General features: G+C 48.1%; 1 protein-coding gene across 1 annotated transcript in view; it reads left to right on the top strand.

Moving 5' to 3' along the window:
* Window positions 1-21,468, top strand: part of LOC119098186 (membralin) — a 110,499-nt gene that overhangs the window by 67,622 nt on the left and 21,409 nt on the right. The window lies entirely within an intron of this gene.

Below are 21,468 nucleotides of genomic sequence, written 5' to 3'. Positions count from 1 at the left end.
AGCGCAGGGCGGGGAGCGGCGGCGTGTATGTGGCGCCGCCTCCGCTGTGCCCTCTGCAGCAGCTGGCGGCAGGCCGCGGCCGGGCGGCGCGTGAGGCGGCGGCGGCGGTGCAGCCCGGTGGGTGGACGCGCCTGTGTCGGCCGGCCGGCAGGTGTCCACGGCCCGGCGCGCTGCCCCTCCCCGCCGGTATCGACCAGACGCTGCGATCATGCGGGTGCTCGTGCAATGTTTGACCGTGTCGGCACGGCCCCTGGTGCGGCGCTCTCGGTGGTGGGTCACGTGACCAGCGGCCGGAAGTGGAGCGGCGCCCGGCTTCAGCGCCGCGGCCGCCCGCTGGTGTCTGGCTTCCGCGTGGCGTGGGCGTGACCAGGCCCCGCCGCTCGCCCGGCCGCCGGTCGGCTGACCTGTCTTGTGATCGCCGTCTGACTCGGGTGAATACACTGCTCTGATTGACCCGCGTGTGTTGCGTTGCGCTGGCCGCGGCGTGTTCTGCCGCCTGGTCGGCGTATCCGGTGTCGTCGCCGGCACTGCTACTGACCCTGAGAGGCGTCAAATGACGCCCTCACCTGTTGATGCTGCCCTGGGGAGCAGTGGAGCCATTCGACGCCATCACTCTTGCGTGACACCCGCAAGGGGACTAGGTGTACACCACTGCCACTGGCTGGCGACCGCTGAGGAGCCATATGACCGCCAGTTACACCGTTCTAGAGAAGAATAGATCCACAAGACGCCCTCAGGGTCCCGTGCCCCTAGGCGTGGGCTGGAGTCATGCAGCACTGTTTGTGAATTCAAAACACGGCGGGCACCCTGCCATCCCTGCGTTCTGTTGGGGCTGGGGAGCATGGCGGATACCCTGCCAACCTTATGATCTGTTGGGGATGGAGAGCATCGTGGAGAGCATCTGCCAACCTTTCGCCCTGTTGGGGCTGGGGAGCATGGCGGATGCCCTGCCAACCTCACGTTCTGTTGGGGCTGAAGAGGATGGCGAATGCCCCACCAACTATGCGTTTTGTTGGCGCTGAAACACCACATTTAGTAACATTAGTGTGTGCACCACTCTCTGCTTAGTAATAAACAGTAGAGCCCAGCATGCTATGAGGATGCGGCCATGGCTGCCCAGTCGTCGCAGAGGGAGCGTCCAGCGGATTCCGAAGCGCTGACCGGCCGGGCGGAGTCTGAGCCGTGGTGGTGGCGCCGACAGCCAGACGATAGTGGCCATGAGCGACTGGCAACGACCCCGTCACAGGTGGACCAAGGCAGACCCGGTCACAGGTGAACTCAGAGACCCGGTTACAGGTGAACTCAGAGGCCCGGTCACAGGTGAACCCAGGCAGGATCACAGGTGAACCCAGACAGATTCGGCCACAGGTGAACCCAGGGAGACCCGGTCACAGGTGACCCTAGACAGACCCGGTCACAGGTGAACTTAGGCAGGCACGGCCACAGATGAACCAAGGCAGACCCGGTCACAGGTGAACCAAGGCAGGATCACAGGTGAACCCAGACAGATCCGGTCACAGGTGAACCCAGGGAGACCCCGACAGGCCACCGGGTGACGAAGAAAAGGTATGCAATGAAAATAATGAGCAAAGACAATATTTCACATCAAAGGCCGTGCAGGCCAGAGGACAATGGAGGCGACAGCATGTCCCCAGCCGTGCCGTGCGAGTTAGCTGCATCTGCAAAGCCGCAGCTATGCGGTGTAAGACTCGGAGCGCCGTCCCGGAGAGCCGCACAGACCGTCTCAGCCACATCCTTCTTTATTTGTGTACTGTCGCTCTAAGCTCACCTTTCGGCGTTATCGCGCTCGCGATTCAGCAATCCCTTCATCTGCCTTGGCTTGTGAGACCATTGATCTGTGTCGCTTTGACACTCGCGAATTAATTCGAAACACCATTAAATTTATGCTGGAAGAAAAATCACACATCACCGAAGAATGAATACAAAGTGGCGGCGGACGCAGATTCGTTTTAATTTGGGCACAGGACGCGGGCTGCAGGCGCTATAATGAGGTGAATATTTGCTCGTGCATGAAATGTGTCGCGACGCGGCTGAGATGGTTTTAATTATGCAGACGTTCCGCGCTGCATTTTGATGATGTTTTTGGTGCGCGTAATGGGCGATGATGGGCATCGTGCTGATAGGTTCATAGTTTTTGGAGAGGGCTGTCTCAGGATGTTACATAGGCATAACACTGTTTCCGGCCCACTGAAGCTTCGTTCGCCTCTGCTCAGCACTGCCACGCAGAGGACCAAGTAGCAGGATCGTATGAATGTCCTGAACATAGCGCTGTTCGAATGTGGCGTTTATGACGCTTTAATTATCACGGCGCTTGAGAAAGCACCGCATCAGTAATGGTAAATCGAAAAACGTGATCCTTGTATCCGTGTTTATGTACTTCTGCCATGCTCGGCTTTTCATTCGTACTGGGTCTATTTCATATATATATATATATATATATATATATATATATATATATATATATATATATATATACATGTATGCATTACATAACGTCAATCACCATGCTACATTCTGCAAGGTGTGGTAGATGTTAATGTTGGTACATTAAAAATTTCAGCTGTTTGCTGCAACCCTGCCAAGATGAGATCTTACAAACAGCTGAAATTGCTAATGTGCATTGTATCCATTGATTTACATCAACTCTATGGAACGCCGGAGGAATATTTTCATATTGCTGGGCCACCTCAGCCCTCCCAACCCCTAAGACAAAAAGATGGAGGAGGTATAGCCATTTTCCTTGCTCGCCCCCCAAACGAGTTTGACAGATTACGCCCCTGATAACATCTTACTGAACCTCGAAAATCAAAGCCGGCAGAGGTCGCAGGTGAGGTTCTGGTTGTTATTACGTACATTGGCATAGTTCCAGACTAGAAGCTGGTTCTTGCTGGATCTCAGCTTGATTCTGAGCTGTACCTTGGTTTGTACTGAATCTCCTTGTTCCAGGCTGGATCTGGGCTCTGGCCGGATCCCTTGACATAATGTCAGGCTGGATTTTGACTCGTGTTGGATCTTACGACATAATGCCAGGCATAACCTGGTTCTTGCTGGTTCTCTTGGCTTGATATAGTACTGAATATTGTTTCTTGCTGGATCTTTTGACCTAGCATGTGGCTGGATCCTGGTCCTTGCTGGATCTTACGACTTCATATGAGGCTGGATCGTGGTTCATGTTGGATCTTTCGACTCAATATGAGGATGGATCCCTCGGCCTAATGCCAGACTGGTTCCTAGTTTCTTAGCGGTTACAGAAGCAGACTCCAAGAACCGGTTTTGGGGGAAGAAATCTTGTGAACCAGACACATATTTGTGTGTCACCCAATGCTTTGACACGACTACACCGCCTTGTCATGAAGACCCTCTCGCCTCCTGTCACCTGGAATCTGCTGGGTAAAAAAATGATCCACCTCTGGGACCCGAACTCGCTACGCACTGGAGTCGGGCGTCGGAGCCACTCGACCACGGCTGCTGTAACCAGTGTAGGTTCACATGCATTGCCATGTTCCGATAATTGACCAATTATTTGCGAAGTTTATACGGCTGGGAACTGCATGATCAATGCGTGGTGACTTGGTGCGGTTAGTGCTATGCCGTGGGGAAACAGCACAAAAGCACCCTAATGATAATTCAAATGAGCATCAAGCTTAACCTTTTGTACTCAATTAGTCCACACATCCTTAGCCCAACTTAAAACTCCTCATACTCTCGTGGAATTTCATGAAGCTCCTAAATACGACGTGCATTTATTGGTATAGGCTGAAAGAAGGCTGTGGCCATATTTAACACTGAATGTATCTTTGGAACCAGAAGAAGTGGTTTCGATTTCGCACTGTGTCCGCCCTCACTGCCTGAATGGGAGGCAGACGGCTACGCCACATATCGTCAGTTTCCGAGCGCATCGCAAAGCCCCAATACCAACAACAGCAACCATTTCAAACTCATCGAGTTTCAATTCAAAGCAAAATATGCCTTTGGTGCTGAGAGCTGTCATTTATGGCAGCTCAGAAGCGTTATGTGACCTTATAACTCATATGGCTGGTGATTTCAGGGAATTTCTGAAGTCGAAACTCGTTGATAATTACTCATATGCCACCCGCGTTGGCACGGGCAGTTAGGCTTTCAGTGTAACAAATCGGTTAGAGATGCTGCCTGGTTAGGTACTAAGAGCTAGTTTATCGTCATAACTCAGATCATTTTGGCGTGATTACGGTCTGAAAGGTCAGAGAACACGTAAAACATGTCCACAATAACGTGTTTTGGGAGAAATTGTAAACAAACAACTGCAAGGTCGTTTCCAAGAAGAGACCATACTTACTTCGGTGTCTGGTGCTGTCTCGTTACTGGCGAGGGCGTGCTGTTTGGTTGGTGTATTCTGTTCCTGTCCTGGCTTTTCCTGTTCTAGTATATTTTATTCCTGTTCTTGCGCTGTCCCTGCGCTGGTATATCCCACTCTATCATGTTCTATTCCTGTTGTTATGCTGTTATGCTATCACAGCACTATTTTCAATGCCTGCAGTGGCCGTGCAGAGGTTACATGTCTCATGGTCATTACATTGGTATCAGATGCATTTTCACAAACTAGAAACAGACCTTTAACTACAAAAGGCACATTGATTTTTGACTGGCATGTCACAGTTGTTTTCATAAACAAGGCATCGTTGCGGCGAATGTGACATCTTTCCCTATTCACCCTAAAGCTAGTCTCTGAAAATTTTTAATTTGGGTTGTTTTCCATAAGCACCTACCATGCTGATAAGAACCGGGTTAGAGACTAGGAATACAAAGCTGTGTATAAATAGATCGAACTGTTCACGGGGACCGCTGTTCTCGAGCCAGCATCGACTGCCTGGAGGATAGACTGTACCGCCGATCTCGTAAACATTCCGGCACAGTCTCGCCTCTTAGGCGGTATACCACAGTGCCCAAACTGTGATGACTGATCGATGGCAATTTGCAAGTTGTATTCGCATTAACACACGCTCGGGTGGCCGGCTAGATACCATTCGCCCGTGTGTGGGGGGGACTCAATTTGACCACCCTGAGATCTCGGGGACCGAGAGAGCTAGAGACACCAAATTTACAGGGTGTGTTGACCAGTACATGAACTTACTGAGGTCAAAATTGCAGGTGCATAGGTCACGACCTTCGGGTCAAATAAGGTCAGACAGAGTCAAATTCCAGGTTGGTCTCCAGAGTGCCCCCAGCACCTAAATAACTGCTTCTAAGCAAAAGATCACATGCTCAGCTAAGGTCAGTGACCTTGTTTGACCTTTTGAATGTCGTGGTGACCAAAATCATACAAGTCTGCCCTTGGCTTTGCAGTATGTTCCTAAAAAAGTGTTGACCTGTGTCATTTCAGGTCAATGACCTATTCTGACCGTTAAGAAGTCCACTGAACATGTATAATGCGGTTCCTATTAATAAATTTGAAATGAGTACCACAAATTTTCCCATACAGAGAGCCCTAGAGCAATAAATCAAATTAGGTTTGACCTTAGTCTGACCTTTATACCTGACCTTAGGTCAACGTAGTTTGCTCATTCAATATTTATGTTGTCTAAGAAAGCATCTCAGAGATTTACGGCTTCGTCTTACGCTCCGTTCTTGCATGAGATTAAACGATTCCCTAGAAACTGACTTTGCTGAAACCATGGCCTGACCTTGACCTGCCATAGGTCAGCGACCTTACAATGTACATCTAAATTTTTATGCCAGACAATCCGCTATTCAGTTGTCTACAGCCAGGAAAAATTTGGCGCTGCTCCACCGCGCCGTTCGGAAACCATTCTGGAAAAACCTTCGGGAGGTTTTGACCCCTAAAACAGAGAAAGACCCCTAAGGCGGCTGTGAAGGGAAGATAGGAGGGGATCATCTCTCGTTGATGGAAAACGACCTGTAATCTTACACCATCGTTCATTTGCAACAACTGGTGTTGAGTTCCATGCAAAAACTTTTATCTTTGTAGACCCAGTTTATGTGCAATATCTCATTGCTCAGTCATAGATTTAGAGCGAACATTTACGCCCATGTCTTACACAGGCTAACCCATTCGTTTTCTTAAGGCGGTTTGCAGTGGAAGTATTCATGTATGCATGTCATACCCGCATCGCCCTGTACCCGTGTGGTGACACCCGTTTCTGCCCGCTACCCGTGGAATAAAGACCTCACCCGCCCGCCTTCCCATTCGTTGATCATTCTCGTAGTTCCTGTCAAGTTAACACCGCACGTATCCCCCACTTCTGTCGCCCGAAGACTCATTGCATAGGAAAGAGGAAAAAGGAAAGAATTAAAGGAAAAGATCAAGGAAAGAATTAAACGAAGATAAACATCCGGCACCAATCCATACCCACTGACTAGCGCACTGAGCTGGCACAAGCCCCTTGCGGGTACGAGCGGCGGTGATGGTCGGCGGCAGGCGGCTCCAGGACGAGGCCGCGTGGCACGAAAAGGGCCCGCGTGCTACGGACAGGCGAAGAGCTGGCAGATCAAGGGCGCTCGCCGCCGCCGCCCGGGTGGCACGCTGGCGTACAGCGGTAAGCGGGGTGAACAGGGATCGGATCACCAGTGGAGCCCGCGAGTCATTAAGGGCCCGGAAAACAGAGAGCTGTTCCGGTGGGTGACAAGGTCACCAACACCGCGCCACCGACGCTTTTGGACAGTCGCCGTCATCGAATCTTGCCAACGAGCCTCATTTACTATCCTGGACCTAGTTTATCACCCCTTGTACTCTGTGTAGGTGGCAGGCTGCAGACCCACGCCGGACCGAGAGGCAGCACAGAAGATGGGGGAAAATGTAGGACTGAATGAGAAGTTTACGTACGAACCTTGGGAGTAAGGTGGTGACGAATCTTACACAGACAGAAAAGGATGGGGGACACTTTTCGACGACATGAGATATACGCATCTCCCAGGACAGGGTATGTTGACTAGTAACCCCAGCATGTTTACGGACGCGAAGGGCGCAATTTGTGTCCAGCACTGTCATGGTGAAAAAATGAGGTTTGCTCCGGGGATTGTGGAGTGCCGTGAAGTAGACTAATCGTTTCAGTGGAATTCATTTTAAAGGAGTTAAATGCGAAGTACGATTGGATTACTTCGGCGGTTTCCACCTGTCGAGCTTCGAAAACGGATAGCTGGTCGGGATTGGCGGGGTCTAGCAGTTGGGTATCGTCGGCACAGGACACTGGTCGTCCGTGAGGCGGTAGGGTGGTAGGTCGTTCGTAAAGATGATGAAAAGGATAGGGCCGACAAAGGATCCCTGAGGGACGCCGTGAGTCAGCGGAAGAGAAACCGCCTCTCAGTACCTGCCGCCGGGCAGCAAGGCAGCGGGGGTGCTGGTAGTGTAGTGGTTAGCGCGTCTGCGTGAGCCACTGCGCGTCTGGGAAACCAGAGGTACGGGGTCCGATTCCACGCGGTGCCCGCCCTTTCTGCCAGGGTGCGAGGCAGGCGACATATAGCCTCAGCAGCTGAACGCGTCGTAAAGTCTTAATGACGCACCAGCAAGGTAACTTTCAAACCACCACGGATCGATGCCCTATCACTGAAGCTTTGTCAGAAGCACGCCATTGTCGACACTATCAAAGGCACGGTTGAGATCAATCGAAGTGACAGCGACGACGAGGCAAACGTCAAACGAGGTGACGGCGATAATGTGATCAACGTTGAGTTTGGACAATTCTCACAACCAGCGGCACACCTCGAAAATATTGCACGAACATAACAAACATTCCAGTCATTCAGGGCCTCACGTCAGGATACCCAATACGCGGTATTAGGATAAGGGCTACCCCGGGCACAGGCGGCTAAACCGAAAGGTTTTGATGACACGCACCGAGCAAAAACATGGGAAGAAGAATGCCGGCGGTGTCAGTGCTAGGCATAAAAGCTAGAGAATTCTTTCAGAATGCGGATAACTAAGGGGATTTGGTCAATAAGTATGACACGTTGCCAAAAGACTAAGTGTAAAAGCGCCAAAGTCACAAGATGACGTTTCTTTAGAAATGCCGTCATCCGACATTTCCACCCTGAAGTTATAGGTTTAGCCTCGGGAGAAGATTACGTCTGTGCAACAATTATTCTATCACGAGATCCGTGGGGTCTTTTGCTGTTGCTAAAATGTCTGCTGTTAGGTTGGAATTTGTTCCATTGCGTTCCATTGCCGCGTATCAGGCTAACATGTGTTCGCTTGGTAGTGCATATGCTCTCTGTAGAAATGAGCTTCTCTCGGTATGCATGAGTTTTCAAAGTATTCATGAAACTGGTCACGAACGCTACGCTTCGTTTTGCCTTCATGCGATATCTCTGGGCAGAGATGATAATAAGAGACCATATATGCTACGTTCTTCCGTGTGCAGCTTTCTTTCAGCCAATTCGCCCACGTCCGGCCAATCCTAGTCCCACCTGGACACACTGGGGTCCCGAGGGGCGATCACAATGGCATAAATTTTAGGTTTCCACTATCAGTCCACGTTACCCTAAGGCGGTGCAGAACACAACATGGAACGGTGGCATTCACCTGTTTTACACAATTTTTTTTAGAGGCGGGGATGCTCAACTCAAAGATGACAGTCGAGAGAAACGCACCGCAGTCGCGCGCAATTTTTTGCTTGTCGTAAAACAGCATTGAATGTTCTCAATCTGATTATGCTCATGAGTCTATTTTGAATTCTGAGCCGTCAATATTTAGTCGCGTACAGTGCTGGGAAACGCCAAGTGTGTGTACCCCCGTTTTGTAACCGAGAACATGTTGCTCAAGGGACTTCACTCAATGCTCCGGGTATCCACTCTCACGGAAAATAAGGGCTACACACTAGGCCTGTGTTCGACTCAAAGAATTGCAGTCGGCTCAGGACTGGCTCACAGATTTCGGGATCCGATTCAGCTCACGACTCATGGCTGTTCCACATTTTTTTAATCCACTTAGCTCAGACTCATTGCGTGCATTGAGTCATTGGACTCATGACTCACATGGCTTAAACATCACAGATCTGATTCAATTCTGACTTGTTTATATGTATGTATATACAGTATGGAAACTAGATACAAATGGCTCAGAAATAAGTAAGCATTTTGAACCTACCAAACGCTGTGCAGCAAACTAATACCTTTCCTGTAACCTGTTACCAACCAACTCTCTCATATCTCAGCTATAAGGCTAGCATGTTCTACCTGGCGCCCACGACCCAGGTCTGCTTGTTAAATAGCATGCCGTGTGGACCTGACTGCAAGTAACCTGAAATCTCGTTCTGCTCCTGCCAGGCGCCAGCCAAGTGAATTCGCCTGTAGGTAATCTCAGTTCCATTCCCCAGTCCTAACCACGCCGTCGGCCACGGAATCAGCTATGACAACAACTTAACATCAGACCGCAGTTCTTGTAATGGCAATAAGCTAGCGAAGTTATAAACATAACATGACGTTGTCTATTTAGCTGAATTTGATAAGCATTACCAATTACCACTGCATATCTCACAAGCCTCACAAACAATCCCAGCAAAAATCTACTTTACACGACCCACGTCTTCCAGTCAGCAAGGAACTGAACTGAACTGAAATCTGAACAACTGAACAAGAGATAGGTCAACCTAGGCGCCGACTGCCGTTTCCAACAGGATATCTCACCAGGACACTATGATTGGTTGAAGGTGAAAACAGATTTCCGCGCTGCGTGGAGATTCGTGCTGTGCGCCACATTCGCTGCATTCCAAGGCGACTTGATTTGGAGACAAAATGCTCACAATATACGCGTTGCGTGGAAATAGTTATTGATGAAGTGCCTGGGCCGGGGAAGGGAAGGGGGTCATGTGTGACGTACAATGCGCATATGAGGCAAGACGACCTTGCTGCTTATTTCATAAAGCCTCTTTGAAAACCAACAGATGATTGCTTTCAGCGAAGTTCCAACCGAGAGCAATGCAAGTCTTTCTCGCTTATATAAATTTCAAACACATGTCAAAGCGCTGGTCACGTTACTAGTTAAGTCGGTCATTCTGTTAAGCCGTCCGGTCACCATACTTCACCTAATCTGTCTTTTCAGATATCATCACGGGTGCTGAGATCACGCTAGGCCACTTCCATTTTTCAGGCAGGCGCTTCGTGACCACGCATGCGATGCATCTCTTTTGATATCCTGACGTCACCTCGTTGACACGGACCTTGACTGTACATGGTGATCCGAATTTTCAAGGGAGGCGCACTGTGATCCCAGGCGGTCGTGAGTGGTGGCAGAACGACCCCAGGCGCTGCTAAGTTAATGAAGTCATGCGCCGTAATCCATATTCGAGTCAAAACATTCCGTGGCGTTCGGTGACTCGGGAATCTGTCGTAACAGGGCATCCCCAACAGCCTCGGAAGTCGTTCATCTCAGGCAACCACGTATTAAAGCTGGCACTCTGGCCTAACCTGTTATGGACATATGACACGACATGCTGGACAATTGGCTTATTGGCTTATATAGTTGGCTTAATTGGCATGCTGGACAATTGGATGTATTGCGCTTGGCAATCCTCAGGCCACCTGCACGCAGGAAACCGTAGGTGTAGCAGCACGATTGCATGCCTTCGGCCACTAAGCGCCCAGCCGCACGCCTCTATAATTATCTCCGCTGCGCGGATGAAGTTCGGCAAAAACACGCGACCACACAGCTCATTCGTAGTCAACGGTGGGCCGGTGCGCGGGTGCAGCTTTTTATGCATGCAAAATTCACCAAGTGACATGGGGACACGTTTTCAGCTAATGTGATCCAAATTATCGCAAAGCACGGGGACATGTTTAGTGGATATTAATCCCAATGAACTGGCTTTCTACGATTGTGCCATTTTGATCGCTTTATCTCACTCGGTTTAGGCGACAGCGTGTTGCATTCTAATGGACTGAGTAAAACGCCATATGGGATGTTTTCCGATGAAATGCTGACGTCACTATGGACTGGACGGTGGTGAGCTGCGGTGTATGTGTGCGGAGGGGGGGGGGGAGGGTAGAAGGCACATGCTCCTATGTTGTGCGGCTGCTTTCATGGTGTGATCTGCATGAACCGCAGTATCCGATATCAATCCTGATCACGCCCCAAAACCGCCGGGTCCGTGGTTCTTGCGTGAGCGCACGCGTCGTCGTCGCATGCATTGGCCCGCGCTTTCGCTAGTGCGATGGTGCGCTCTTTACTGAGGTGAAGCATGCGTATCTTAGTTTCCTGTGACCCATTGTTGCCGAAGCAGATTTCCGGCTTTTGTCTGCCATTTGGCGGCTTGGCGGCAATTTGTGAATTTTGTGTTCCCGCTTGTTGAACGAATGGTGCACGATACGTGATTCGCGCGACACGGCGCGGTGAGCAATGCCACACGTTACCAGAGCGCATCATACCACGAGATTAACTACGTCAATCACTGTATTTAAAACGGCAAAAGCGCACAATTCTACACGGCAAGCTTCAGAAACAGGTACACCCTCGGCGTTTTTTTTTTTGTAATTTACAGCATGGATTGCACAGGAAGTAGTTTCCACATTCTCCGCTCAGGTCTTAATCGACATGCAGTGCAGATGGTCACCCTTCTAGCCTATAATATTATATCTTACCAATCGCATCGAATGTATCTTGAAAGCACAGGCCCAGATATACAATTATCAATGTTTTTTGCTTGCCAGTTTTTGAAGTTAGATCATATGTGCAGACGTTCTCGACTAACTCCGTTTTATCAGTCTATGCACCAACAGAGAGAAAACTGACATCCTCGGCAATCATGGCCTCTTGAAGCTGCCTATTGCATGATTCCATTCATAATGCGATGCCTTAGTTGCTGCACATGTTTGGTTTGTGGCTGAAGATTCACTCCGCATGTTCAAAGTGTGTCGAATGATATTTTTGTTAGATTGGTTTTTCTTTGCCCTACGCTCTGCTGGTTTTAGTATGATCTACCGTCTGACCATGGCGAATCGTATTTAAAGAAGTCAAGAAATTTATTCGTGCTGATACCCCTGCTCGGGCTTGCATTTTGTGAAACTTGCATCCGTGTCAATGCTCGTGCCGGGATTTCTACAAAATTGAGTGCCAAATTCATGAAGTATCTGTTCAGTTCGAACAGAAACACATGCGCTTATTATCCGATCCATGAAGACCTCCTGTTTGCGGTTAACCACGGCAAGATCAATGGCAAGCCTAGGCGAAGGAGCTATCGCGGGGCAGCACCTTAAGCTGGCTTAGCGTTTGGAAAAAAATATTAAAAATGCCTCTCATATCCTCCACTCTTCCGTCTAATCCTGGAAAAGCTCCTGCACTCCTGGTGGCAAGCGTACAGACCTTCTGATTTTCTTTGTCTTTTGTCGAAAAAGGCAGACAAATTTAGTCTTGGCCCTGAAATTTGTACTAACTTGTGTACTATGCATTTGAAAATCCATGTTAACTTTTGTGTCAAGGCCATCCGGTTAAATGACCTTAAACGCCTTTAGCAAGGTCATGTTGCATTTCAACGCATCGCAGTTAGGCTAAGGATTCCTCCTTTTGGCCATTTAAAAAGTAGGATTGTGTTTACGCGGTCTCGGATCACGAGGTAAACTGTTGCAGTAATCACATTTCAATTACAATTTGATATGCACTCCAGAGGGTTTTGCGCTTGTTTTATATATACGCACTGTAGCATTTTGCCAATGGTTGGTGCTAATTTGCTCTCTTTTTCTCTGTACCTCAAATGCATGCTGGCCTGACAAGGTTCACCATAAGCAGTGTCAAGCCACTACTGCATGTTACGTTTTAATTTTGATCTTCTCCTCTGCAGTAAAACAGTTTTCCTTTGGGCGTTAATAGCTGACAGTACGGATTGCGCTGTATGACGAAGCAAGAATAAGCAAAGATCAAAGTGCTGCAAGTGATGCTTTGGCCACCCCCTTCGCGTAAATTGCATTTGCAGCATTAACTAGTTACAGCCTTCTGGGCTGCAGCATTTTCCAGTCATGTTTTCTTCTGAAGGCTACCAAAGAAATCAGTAATTCCCAAGTGGGTTGGTTCCTGGCGTTCTCCGGCAGCGCTAGTTCACAATAAATGTTAGTCATTCAAGCTGACTTTGTCCCTGGCTTTACAAACCTGTTTTGACAAACGCACGCCAGCGGCGCGCAGATTCTGCTTCTCAACCATTTGAAGACCAAGGTCGCATTTCCTTGACATCGGCTTACGAAGAGAAATGTGCGCCTGTTTTATAAAGATAAAATACGGCATATATGAGACGCATCGAAAGCAATCTATTTTACTCAAATGTGCCCATGCATCAGTACGGGACGAAATACGCACTTCGGGGCGGAACTGCAAATAAGTGCAATGTTGTACATTCATTTTTAGTCGGAAAATGTGCACCAGAAGAGATGCAGTGGAAACAATCTCTAATGCAAATAAAGCGCTGACACATTTATACACAGACTATCTCATAGTGTAAACAAAACATTTGCTTGCACAAGTTTGTGAAAGGATTTCACACAGAGCTCGTTTTTTGGACTCAAACAAAAACATGCGTGTAAAGATGCAGGCAGTGTCCTAGAATTGTCGAATTTGGGTGTAAAGCAACACCCTATTGAGGAGGAATTTTTCACTCCTTTTCCCCATATTTTATGTGAATCTTTCACTCCTGCCTGACATTGTCTAATCGCACCTGCCAAACCCCTATTTCTCTTTCTGAGGTTTTCAGGTGTCATCCAAAACCGAGCTCACTTGAAACCACCAAGCATAAACGAGGCTCCACAGAACCTGGACACCATGGCTATGTCCTGCCTCACCTACATCTGAATCATGTCTATGTACGCGCAGAGCAGGGGTGCTAGGTGCCTCCAAGCCCAAGAACCCCAGCGACCCCAGCCGCTTGCACGCATTAAGTTTGGTTTGTTTACAAAATGCATGACAATCAGCAGCTGTGTGCCAACTGCGAGGTTTTCACTCATCCCCTATTTTATTTTTTTTATTTTTTGCCCCCACCACCACACCACGAAAGCAGAGCCTGGTGCAAGCACCAGCAAGGCCTGGTAGAGAATGTTACCCCACGTATTTTTTCCGAAGAAACTTGACCACTAAATTGCATCACTCCCGAAATGCAGGAGTGAAAAATTCAAGAAATGTCTTCTAAATGAAATTTGCAAGATGAATATCACCATTTGAGCACTCATGTTAACAGACTTTAAGTCAAATCAGCTGATTACAAAATTGTGCAAAAAAAGCACCAGTCTTTTTATTTATTTAACTACTTTTGTTTTTCTTGGTATCATACGAGTGTGATTCCACTTTATTCTTCCTTCCTTTTCGATTGCCTTTAGAGGTCCCATTTGTTGCTTAAAATGTTGACCAATTTCTCTACAAGATGCTCCAACTGCAAACTTGTACGTATTTCATGCATAAATTGGATTAATTCGCCAGCCGCCCAAACATGTTTGATATGCACCCAAGAGTGAACGATTCACAGGGAATGAGGGAGACAATTTGAAGCACGAAACTTGTTTCTACCGCCATTTTTGCCCTGTTAAACCCTCGGTTAACTGTTATCTTGGTTCATGGCGGTGCTTAATGATGATAAATCCAAGCCTTTCGAGTGTCTAACTCACCAGGCTACTTGACAAGGCTATCTTAATGCTGCCATACAGAGCTTTGGAACAGACCTGACGCAGTTAATACAGAAGTGTTTGATGGCGAAATTCTGCCCTCTGGAGATGTTTATCACGCACACCCCTCGCATGTTTCATATTTTAATCTCGCAGGTTGGTGGGCATGATTGATATTTAAATTTGGGGGTGAGTGGGATGACTCTGTCTGCCAGCAAACCATGCAAAAGGTATCTACTTTTTGTTTTGTGGGAGCAGGAAGAAGCCAGCACATCTCCTGTGGACCAAGTTATTGCTTGCCTTACCTGCTTTCAACACATAATTGGTGACCAGAATTAGCCATTTCCTGTTTTAATCCATCGAGTTCTGTCATAAAACAAATTATGATGGCACAAGGCATGCAATGGGGTTATTTTGCTTCATATTCTTGATTATTTGCCCGAAATCTCTTGAACTAGTCCCTCATGGCCGCTTTAACTAGATGTTTTCTTTAGTTGTCATGGTTTGCTGACTGACTGGCAAATGACTGTACTGTATATATGCACTATATTTTTAGCACAGGGATACTTCAAGCTGCATAGAAATTATAATATGAGTTAACTATTAGTATGTAACAAATATTCAGACCATCCCATGTAAAATGTGAAGCCAACATCTCAAGCTTTGTCGTTAAATATGAATAAACAAGCCTAAATAGATGCCTTTGCTGCAGTTAAAAAGACAAGCAGCAACACTGGCATGGTCATCTAAAAGTTAGGTTACTTTTGGAGAAGAGATATTGTTTTGTGGAGCATACCCGTTATTGCCCTTGACATAGGTTAACCATGGCAATCAAAATAAGCTGTTCAGAGTGATTTAAAGTGTTTTGATTTGTGTGTTGTCAACTTTGTCTGATACCAACAAACATACACAAATGAACTAAATAAAAATGCAAGTTGAAACCAGCCAAAAATTAGCTTTATCATGATTGTATCACAATTGTTGCTGTCAACAGATAGGTGAGTTGAGATGATGTTCAGCATATGGGCTACTCTAAGTTAGGTTAGGTTAGTTAAGTGCATGGTAAGTGGCAACAGGAATTGTGCGAGAATCAATAACTCACAACTGCTGCTGTGATACAAAAAGGTTAGACATGATGAGATGAAGTAAGGCCTCTTTAGGTTACGCATAGTTAGGCTACTCTCATGGAAATAAGCATTGGTATTTTGTAAGAAACAGTGTCAAAGTGTTTGTTTTCCCTGACCCCATTTTAACAGTAGCCAGAGGTATGTCTATGGTGTTGGACCTGGTAATGGGCTGATGTGTGGGAGTCCAAGGTTTTTTTGTTTGAGTGTTTTATGCTCGTTGAATTTTCTGTTGTTATGTTGTTGTTGAATTTCTTTGCTTTGGTTTGTGTTGTTGTGTTTTGTTATTCCTTTGCTTTGCTCAAGTGCTGTGGAAGGGAAGTGCAAAGTGCAGCATCAAATTATTGGTGTTAATAATTTTGTCTGCTCATTACGCTCTCATGAAATTACTATGCTTTAATGTATTCTGTTTCACTTTAATGGCCTGAGATGTTGAAAACAAAACAGTTTTGTCAGGTTTCTGAAATTACGTCCATGCCAAGTTGAAATAGATGTCTTTGTTTGCTGAAGCATCAGTCACGAGCTCATAAGTTCCATCTTTTGTGAATGGATTTTTTCACTCCCGTACGGTCTTTTTGCAATGAAATTTTTTACTCCCACTCTAGTTCAAGAGCGATTCTAGCTCCCTGGATGCAGGTCTTGCGGGTGTCAGACAAGTGGGATAGACGGGAATGGAGATGACAAGAATCATAATGTTCGTACGGAAGAAAGATAATCCAGCCTTGCACGTCTCCGCTGCCTGGTGTTAGTTTTCCCGTTTCGATAAAGGCACGTTGCCGAGATATCACGTCACCTATATAACCATTTTCCTGGTTTTTCTATGAGGAATAAGACTATTACTACTATCATATCTACGTACAAAATGTTCCTCGCAAATGCACGTAGCAGCTTCCGGTCATTCCTATGCATTCCACCCCTTGTGGTATCTATGCATTGCAGCTGATGTTTCTGTATAGATATGCTTTGCGTGATGGTTTCAAAAGCTCTGCCTGCATTCAACATGATGATATGCACACAAACGAAGTAGTTATTTTTAAATAAGTCTAAGCGCTGAAATGCTCGATGCAATGTTCTTCAACAAGAAGTTCTAACAACATTGATGCATAAGAGAGCCTCTTAAGAGAGTTCTTAGGAGGTATTACATTGCCGTTACGTGTTTTTTACGAAAAAATTTTCATTCGGGTCATCTTTCAGAGCCGGACTAACGATACTGATGCAAGTGTTTAGTGGTATTGCCAAAAGTGACAGATTGAATGGTTTGTGTTATACGATAAGCTAAAAAGAGAATCTATCATGTTATTTTTGTTAATATTTGACTCATCTCTATAGTTCCACCGATAACCATATAATAACTGGACTGCAATACCGACAACACATCGACGAATTCCAGACGGTAGTTAAACGGAGCTGAATAAACCTTGAAGGAAGCACACTGTTGTCGCCCCATCTATCCCGGACATCGATATATCTGAGACCTCCACGGCGTCAGTAAACATCTCAGGCAGGCGTAAAAGGGGTGGGGACTCAACCTCATAGGGCTCAACCAGTCCTTTGTAAATCTGCCTGCATAGTCTTCTTTAAATGGCGTGGGGCTTTTTTGGTAAGGGACTGGCACGAACCTGTTTATCCTCCCTCTTATTTGCGTCTCTGGTCAAGATTATCAGTGCCAGCAAACCAAGGAGGAGTTGTCACTTCCACTTGGCTTAGTATCACATTCTATAAAGGTCGGACGCACCAAAATGCAATCGACTTAATTCTGAAATAAATTGAATGAAAAAGCATTAAAGCTTAGTGAATGTCTCATTTCATGACATACTCTTTGGTGTCTCATAATGCCTCATCCAACTTAAAGTTTTAGAAATGGCGGTGAGAAACGTTATGTTCTAACCAAACTAAGTCAACAACTTCAAAATAATAAAGGTCATGAGCGTTTTCAGAGCTGCCCAGTATGTTAAACGACGCGTTATTCAAATTACTTAATCCATGCATGCGTTGTTAAGTTCCTAAAAATATGTATATTCACTATCCCTGTCATTTTCTCCGTCAAAGGGCCTAACTAAGATACCAAATGCATTAAGCGAGCCCTTTCATCTCTGACGTGGTGGGAAGTGTATCTTCCACTTTATTGGGCACCCAGCGTCGGATAAAACGTCGGTAGATTCTGCAGCCTACAGACATCCCGTGGGACAAGATCTTCAGCTCAGCACTCACCAGAAATATCATCTCTCAGGGCCCATTCTCCTCGAATTATTCCAGTTCATCTGCACGTGGCAGTCATTATGCGAAGCCTTTGCGGCGCGGGATTGCGGCGGACAGAGCGCATTTTCTGTCGTCGGACCAACCCCTGCGTCCCACCGTGCGCCACAATTAGAATAATGGTCGAAAAGAATTATCGCACTGCAAATGGCAGGGCCGGCTGTGCGGCGGACGGGCGGCCGGGCCTCCCGCCGGGCGGGCTCAGGTCGGCGAGAGTACCTGGCGGACCCCGGGCGCCCGCTGGACAGAGCAGGGGACTCGGCGACCGCTCCAGCCCGGGCAGCCGGGCCCCCCGCCGGGCAGGCTCCCTGCCGGGAGGCCTCAGGTCGGCGAGAGTACCCGACGGACCCCGGGCGCCCGCCGGAGAGAGGAGGGGACTGGACGACGGCCCCAGCCTGGTCCGGACGGGCGGTCGTCTCCCCGCTTCCTGGCCGGCAATGCTGGTAAGGGAGCGGCAACCCAATAAAGCGCAGTGGAAAGACAATGAACGCTAAAGGAAATGAGGCGCAGAGCTTCGAAACTTCTTTGATGAATTTAGGCGACATTGGAAGTCTGGCCATGTCTGCCGGTAGACGCCGGTAACGCAATCATTTCAGAACGAAATGTGCTGAGAATTTAACCATATAAGGGGCGAGAAGCCCTGCCGTCCTGCGGCCTTGCCTGCTTAGAATGCCTTTTTGAACGGATTGACCCTTGGAGTGTTCCGTGTCATTTACTCTTGGTCATAAACTATTCGTCGTGCTTATAGCGTTGAGTTTAACAATGCACAATTGTATCGCACTGGAGCGTTTTAAAAAGACTTGGCTTACAACAGAGTGCTCTAACTTTGTATATCCTCACAGAGGTGGGCATTTAAAGTAACAGTATCATCATAATGTTTTAAAAATGAAACTGAAGTATGGTTTTTTAATGCGCCTGTCCAGCTAACGACACCAAAACTTTGGTGGCCTGAAGTACCGTCGTAATACTGGTACCACGAAGTTGCGTTGGTTTCGCGTAGGTGTCATTTTAGGGCCAAAACTCGACATCAATATTGCAGCATGTGGAGAGAGCGGCCAACTAAGATGAATATGACATAAATGATAAAATGAATATCTTGCCGAGTAAATGCTTAGATAAACGTATCAGTAGAATATGCCACAATGTTTTCCTCATGCATAACTACTTGCTTTATCAGTGAGCCCAAAGCCTTTAGCTATGGTATTCAGGGTTCGTCAAAACCGGAACGAACGGCCAACCGCTTTCGACTCTCCTTGGTATCTCGCAAGGTTTCGACAGATCGTCTCGCGTGTGTTCTCAAGCCGTTCGCCGTGGCTTATTTCATAAACTCAGGGCTTTGAAAAGTCTTAAAATGAACCAGAATAATCCCGTTTCACTGCTTCAACGTTAGCGTCGTAACACCGGTATCACTGATGCTATGCGTCGGAACATGCGGCCCAGACTCTGGATGCTTGTACATTTATTTATGATGTATGTATTATTGAGATCAGCAACCTTCCGCTCTTCAGTGTGGAAATGTCAGCTCCACACTTCCACTACACCGGGCTGTCCCACCCGCGAAGAGAATGATCTGCTCATGATAGCAGGTAAGGATGCGCATGCCTTATGTTTATTTGATTCTATCGCTTGGTTCTAGGAAAGCCGTTGATTTGATGCATCCTCAGGAGGAAATTGACATAAGAAGAGTGGAAAGCACTGTTTTATACGGCTTTCTGGGTGCTCTACGCGCCACATCTACTATGTAAAATGGGTTTGGGTGTATCCCGGATTGGCATGCTCAGGTGCCGACAAAAGCAATCGCTCGACACAATTTTACCGGTCACACAGCGCACACACGCACGCGCACGTGTATATATATATATATATATATATATATATATATATATATACCAATATTCCTATCTCAGCCACTCAATATCTTAACCAGAGCACCAGAGTCGTCAGTAACACAAAACACCGCATAAACTTTTTGGCTCCGCCAACTCCCGTAGTCGGTTTTATGAAGTTGCGCGAGTGACTCAGAACCAGATGGCCAGTGAGTCGTCGTGCGCCGTGGCTCCGTGTCGGTGGCCGTGCCCGACAGCCAGCGGCCGGCCTGATCATGTTGCGTGTCTGAGGTCACTGGCCGCCGGCCGCGGTCGGCGGCCTGACCAGCGCGCTCGGGCCTCGGGCTGGTTCCGGCCGCCGCCGGCCGTTACAATGCAAACATCGCGGAGAAGGGCGGCACCCTGGCGACAGCGGGCCTCGCCGCCCCAGGCCGGCCGCTAAGTGAAATTGGTGATAAATTCGGATGAGGCGGTGCGCTGGGCTCGTAACGCCGTGGCCGCGATCGCCGCCCGGCGGGGCCGTCGCAAATTACCGCCCGGCCGTGTGAGCCGACACTACACGGCGTCAACCGACGCCGCGCGGTGTCGGCTGACACCGCACGGCGTCAGCTGACTCACATGCCTCGCTGGGTGCTGCGCTCTCGCAGCAGGACTGGGTTGGCCCAATAACCGCTTTTGTGTCAATTAGCTGTCCAAAAATTTGTAATGCTTTATTCTTTAATGTTACTACGATGCCATGATTTTTCATCAAGTCTTGTGTGAGCTGTGTATGAGATGAGATTTGAGAACTTTTTGATAAGGCTGATTTCATGTGTCATCACACGGCACACGATCGCTCCACACAATATCGCATAGCATGCCAAAAAGTATTGGATGACGAAACAGAGCATCGGTGATATAACATCACCCACAAATTCAACCGATAGCAGGCGCCATCGGTCGACACCATGCTGCACCGAAGGGCATCGCGTAGCGCCAGCTCACTGTGCGCCTCGCTGATTGAAGTCAACCCGCTCGATGTCAGCAGATACAGCACACACTTCACCGCTATCTTAGTCATAAATTCTGCAAGGCTGTTCGGAAACCCATCGATTGATTGCGATTCCTCTATGTAAGTTGTCAACAGTGCGTTACTCCGATATAACCCTTGGGTTTGTCAAGGTGCACATACCAATAGATTTTAAAAATGGCGAGTGTCGAGAACAAACCTTCACCGACCGCCTAGGCCTCCTAGCGGACTGCATGCATTGCACCCATTCCTCCGGCAGGAATCCTGCGCTGGAACCGGCGCAAATTAAAATTAGAACCAATCGCTTCGCGACCGAGGCCTTCCGCAGTCTTCATCCGGGGCACAATTAGCCGTCCCGCCGCCGGAGCCGCCGCTTAAGCTCAATCTCGGCCTGCGGGCTAATTAAGCATATCATTGCCGGTTGAAGTCGCTTGAAAGCGGCGCGGCGCGGCGTCGGCAGCGCGTCACCTGGCGCCGATCCGGCGGCGGGCCGGCCGGCTCTGGCTTTGCCACCTGCGTTATCACCGGATGGATGATCGATGCGGGCCGGTGACGGTGATCGATTGGGCGGCAGTGCGCCTGTGCGGCGGCCCGGCGCGGCCAGCTCTGCCGGCCGCCACTCGGTCGGCCGCCACTCGCCGTCGTGTGCCAGCAGCGGCCCACCGTG

The sequence above is a fragment of the Pollicipes pollicipes genome, unplaced genomic scaffold, assembly GCF_011947565.3.
Source record: "Pollicipes pollicipes isolate AB1234 unplaced genomic scaffold, Ppol_2.1 Scaffold_4740;HRSCAF=5597_pilon_pilon_pilon, whole genome shotgun sequence".
NCBI lineage: Eukaryota > Metazoa > Arthropoda > Thecostraca > Pollicipedomorpha > Pollicipedidae > Pollicipes > Pollicipes pollicipes.
The sequence above is the reverse complement of the archived record's forward strand: the minus strand, read 5'-3'. Positions and strand labels throughout refer to the sequence as shown.